Source organism: Nanorana parkeri, unplaced genomic scaffold (genome assembly GCF_000935625.1).
Source record: "Nanorana parkeri isolate BGI_ZX_2015 unplaced genomic scaffold, ASM93562v1 scaffold96, whole genome shotgun sequence".
Classification (NCBI taxonomy): Eukaryota; Metazoa; Chordata; class Amphibia; order Anura; family Dicroglossidae; genus Nanorana; species Nanorana parkeri.
The window spans coordinates 374,278-380,277 of NW_017306364.1; positions in this window are offsets into that span (position 1 = coordinate 374,278).

Sequence of the window (6,000 nt, forward strand, 5' to 3'; positions counted from 1 at the left end):
GAAGTATTTACCATCATGGATTGTGGAACACTGATATAAGCAGAAATTAAAGATGACATTTCAAAATCTTTTACTTTTTAGTGTCAGTTACATTTTGTGGTTTATTGTATTTTGAGATGATATTTTTTACGCAGTGATTTTTGTATAATCTGATTGATGCACAAGTATATTATTGCCATTAATTGTTTGGAATAATACTAGCAAGTCATTATATTTACAGCACTGTTAGACAGACTACTCCAAGAGGTGCATTTATACACTGTTCACACAGCGTTCATCTCTGCAAATGAAATTCGCAATGCATTATTGCCAGTAAATGGAGCCAAGGAAAATTTTCTATGCTCCTTGGCTCCATCTAGTGGCCATAATGTGCTCTCATTTGCCGAGCTGCTCGCTTTGTGAGTGTTTTATAAATAGACCCCCAAGTGTTTAAATACTGTTTATGGAGTCTGTATAACTTTTCTTCAATTTTTCAGTGAAATATATACACTTTAATGTGGATTTTTTGGAGAAAAAAATCTACATGCTGTGTGTTCTTTCAACCACCTCAATACCAGCATGTTACACCTCTTCCTTTCCAGGCCATTTTTTGTTTTTCAGTGCTGTCTTACGGACAGTTACTTAGTCATACAACACTGTACCCATATTACAAACATTTCTGGTTATTGGTAATAACAGGCATCTTGGGGTCTCCGTCAATAGGTTCACTTTTTTTGGACTTTTTGAAATTTTGCAATAATTTATAGGGCATGGGCAAGCCCGTTAGGGAATTATTTTTAAAACAAGTATCTTTATTTAGTAATAAGCAGAAATTCACATATGGTAGAAAATATTTTTTGATATATAATTATTCCTGGTTTAGCCCTTGGCTGAAATGAGGTACAGTAATTTTGTCAATTAGTCAATAAGTCATTGACTAATTTGTAAGGTCTGCTTTAGGAATAACTGCTCTGGTGATCCAGAGGAAGGCGACGAAAAGTTTCTGACCAATTAGGTCAGAAAAAAAAATGCTCCTTGACTACAAATTTGTCAATCAGTTTATGCTCTAAATTGTACATACATGGCTGAACCATCACTATTAAGGAATTATTAGTAAAATGATTGACTCGTCTCCTGGTATTATTGCATATCACCATTAAATCCCATATTCAAGTAGAAATTAGAATTATAATGGAAATAAAGCCAGTGCAATTTTCTTTCATATTATTTGATGTGTAAACTTCCTTCACTTATCACCTTAGTGGAATAAATGAAGGAGTGGGCGTGATGACATATGTTATTTCGATATGTATATACTTTAAACAACTAGATGTTAATATTTTAACAGGAAAGCCTGCTCTACTAAAAATAAAGGTAACTTAGTCATAGGCCTTTGTCTTTCTGATTCACAAAGCCGTTCACTTTTCCTTATTTGGTCCATTAACTTTATGTATTGCTAGTAAATAACAGATGATGCTTTGTGTAGATTTAACATCAAAGGCAAATGAGTCATAAAACACATTTTCCATTTAGAGTGGCTGCTTCTGTAAAACTGTCCTCTGTGTGCATTATCCCCTCCCTGCCCAAAGCATACTTCATTCATTGTCTGATGAGACGAAATGCCAGCTACAGAGTTTTCTATAAGAAATGCAAATGACCCTGAATAGTTTTCCTAGTAACTGTCTGCAACTGTTATCAGTTATCCACATCCTTACAATAAAACATGGATGTACAAGCCATCTAATGTGAGCTAAGTATATGAAATAACATAGTTGCTCATGTCAGCATAACAATAAGAGGCATAGCAACAGATATCTTAGGTTTATTTACTATGTTTCAGTGTATCACTTTCACAAGCAATGCCATTTAGCCTCACACTGCAATGATCCTCTGAACACGTTGCTGACGTGCTAGCACGAATGAATCACCATTAATAAAGTCACCACGAGCAATGCCATTGCTGGGTTTTTCCATCTGCCATTCATTATGGCCCATGAATTCCTTGCTGCTTTTTTTTTGTATTTTCAATTCTCTTATCAAACATTTACCATGAAAAATGACTTCCTGCAGAACACCCATTAGCCACCACTGTTGATGCTAATGGCCAAACAGTAAGGATGTGAGATAGCAAATTACAGTGAGTCACAAAATGTATTTAGCTTGGGTTTCCTGCTCGCACTAGTGCGTCAATGGAAGAGCACTAGTTCCTTAACAACCAGGAGTATTCAAAGAGAAAGGCAACTAATAAAACTATGTATATATTTTAAAAGATAGTCTCATCTTTTTAATTTAATCATCATTGCATTATTCCAGTATAAATGCATGTATTATATATTGTATATACATTGATACCCATTTTTAATATGAATATATATGTTTTGAAGTACAACTGAAGGCTCCTGTATGTCTAAACAAGTACCAAATCCACTTACTATGGATCCAGATAAAAGTGTCCTAAACTTACAAGAAACTTCCTTTATCTTTCCTGACTTAGCCAAATTCTGCTTCGTGTATCATATGCTCCCTCTCCCAGACACTGCAGCTCACAGTGAGAGGGTTTTAGCAGCACAGGGAGTGCTGTCAATCCAGCAAGCAGTAGGCATGCTGGGCGTGGCCATGTGATGATTGACAATCTATAGGCTTGTGACTTTTTTTTATCTCACTGTAGTGCAAGCAGACATGACCTGAGACTGGCAACACTGCTTATCGCAGTATCTCTGCAGTATCGTTTGCCATAACATCACAGAAAGCTGCAGGGAAGGTAAGAGAAAACTGTATGTGGAGATGCGCTTATGATTAATGAATCAGGGTAGATACAAACAATAACAGTTACAACATTACTTTGTATCTCTAGCTCACTTCTAAACAGAGTTTTTAGACACCATGCCAAGCGGTTCATTTAATTTTTTTACAGCAGCAGCTTTTTTAGCCGCTATATTTATTAAACTCCAATTTGACAGTCAAAAATTGCAGGCAACTGTGAAGGGGGAGTGGCAGCAGGACAAGGCTTACTACACACGTCCTGTGTGGTTTTTTTTTAGGTTTGTGTAGTGCAATCAGTGTCCACAACTGGTTAGTAGAAAATATGTAAACATATTCATAGTTAAAGGAGAACTATGGGGTCAGTGTTTTTCCCCATAATTCTCCTTAGGGTAACGAGAGGACACAAACTAGCGTCCTCCCGCTACCCTAAGCTCAGTATATCGCGAGCTACAGCTCGCGGTATACTGAGACGCCGCAGCCGGAGCGGATCCCGACATCGACGTCAAGATCCATTTCATGAAATGAAAGCTTTTTGAGGCGTGACATGTTTGGAATTTATTTCCGCAAACACAAACTTATCTTTTCTATCTTACTAAGAAATTGGGGATTCAATTGGTTTAGTGTGCATTTTTTACAGAACATATCGGTTTGATAAATTGTAGCGTAAAAATGATGTATCATAAATAAATTGCAACTACCACCATTTTATTTTACAGGGCCTCTGCTTTTAGAAACAGTGTAATGTTTTTGGGTAAAACATAAACATTTTAGTATGTGTGTGGAAATGTAAAAAAAGGCTCTGGCATAGACAGTAGACAGGGTTAGTATTTACTCTGCTCCCTGACTCCAGCTTACACACTCTCCTGGCAGGCCCCCCTCCCTGTACCCCTCCCCAGATAAGCTGGTCACATGATTGGCATAGTGAGCTAGATTCAATGCTGCATAGAACTGCACTCACATTGCAATATGTGAGTGCTATTCTATGATGTTATATGCAGTAGTACACTGTAAGTCCAGGCTGCTTGATGACAGTGAGCCCCTGGGGCATCATTGACAGCCTGGGGTTACTGGAAGTAGTACACTGATGCTGGGTGTCATTTAACTTGGATTTGAATGGCCACTAGTGGATGGAGCAGAGTGTCTGTGGGAAATAGTGCCAGAAATAGTGTGAGTATTGTAGTAAAAGCTGCAATTTTCATTTTCACAGATGACCAGGATCTTAGGGAAAATATTATTTTAGAAGCACGTGTTGGATTTTAACTAGGGATGCACTGATACCGAGTATTTGGGCGAGTACTTATACTCGCCCAAATGCTCCGACACATATCAAGATGCCGGAACTTGCGGCTCTATGCTGTTTGGCCGTCTCAATGCTGATTGGCCAGGAAGCTGGCTCCCCAGCCAATCAGCATCGAGCCGGCCAAACTGCATAGAACCAGCTTCCCAGCCAATCAGAAAGCCAGCTCCATGGTGATTGATTGGGATACCAGCTTCCCGGCCAATCAGCATGGAGCAAACCAAACAGCATGGAGGCAGCTTTCCGGGCAATTAAGAACCCAGGCAGCAGGTAAGGACACGCTGCCCGGAATCCTGAAGATGGCTCCATGCTACTGGAAATACCGGTATAGGTATTCGTACTCGATAACAAAACAATGGTATCGGTGCATCCCTAGTTTTAACCATTTAAGAATTCCAACCCTGATGCTTTAAGTAACCTCCCTAAAACCCTAAGCTTAACACAAAGCTAAGCTAAACCCCTAACATTAAACTAACCCTTGTAGCAGAATACTTGCTTTATTTGCTTTATGCTGCGCACGGAAGAGTCCAATCCTTGCAATTCTACACTAGAAAGTAGCAGCACTGAGATGCCAGTACTAAGAACTAATGACCCACATAGTTGAGATTTAGGTGACTCAAACTTAGAGTTGTCCTCACAAATTGTTCTTACATTACTATAGGAAGGTATCCCGTTTGAATTTAGTGTCATGTGTCCTTTAAGTGGCTGTAGACTTTAGAACCTTGGAGCATAGGAAACAAGTATAGCCCAGCAAATAATATGTGCCATCATATCAGATTCATATTGTCTACAATTATACTGCCTTTTAGTTAATTGGCTCTTAGATATCAATTACTTGGTATTTGATAAATATAAATGTCTACAGAATGTAAAGAGTTTTATATAATTGATTGCTTCTCAAGATATTAGAAGTCAGAGAGCTGTAGCTTAAAATAATGATACATTAAAAAAATGCTTACTTGTTCAACAAAATGCCAATTAATCTTTCTCATCCATAAAAACAACATTTAGAGTTTAGATTTCCTGTATAGGCTTGTATTAGGAAAAGCATCTGAACAAAATCTGTTAATGTTCATAAAAAGCTTAGTTTTCTTGGGTATTGGGTCTCACTGTGTACACTGTGGTTCTGCAGCCAGTGCAAACATTTATATATATTTATGTATACAGAAAATTAGGACAAAGATGAACGCTGTAGTGTAGTAAGTCAGTAGACCATAGAAGCCTCTTTCTTACTGTTTTTGGTACTGGAATAAAATAGGTAAACAGACTTAGTCAAAAAGAAAACACAAACATTTCTTCCACTAGTAGCATCACTAAATCAAGATCATTTTATAGAAATATGTATACTTATATGACCCACAGAATGCCACACGATCTACAGAGAATTAATTTGCATGATTTTTGTTAATGAAAACTTGAATGAATTGTGCATTCAAATGTATGTAATGTAATCTACTTATTTATGTATTACAGTTTAGGTATGGCAAATGCAAACATTAGTACCAGTTTGGCTGCGTATCCCATTTACTTTACATTTGTGTTATTTTGTTGAGAAAACAGCTAGTATTTCTTTAGGATAGTTAAGTAGAGGGCGTGGTGGTGTGCTGCAACATTATGGAAGATTTATTGTTATTACAGCAACAGCCCCAAACTTCCAATATTGTCAAATGGTCTTTTATTCAATTATGTACTGTATTTGTCTTTATCTAGCAATATACAAACAGTAAGCCACAGCTCTCTAAGATAGCTGCCTAGCAGAGCATTTCTCAACCCTTTTTGAGTCACAGCACCCTTTTAAATGTATGCAAAATCTTAAGGCAACCCAGTCTACAACAAAAAAACATAAATGTAAAAAACAATGTCCTACGTTATACCAGATAGAAGGTCTGGTATAGATTTTAGGAGGGACTCCATGAAAAAACATAAAAAAGTGGAGTTCCCCCTTCAAATCAGAGTCCTCC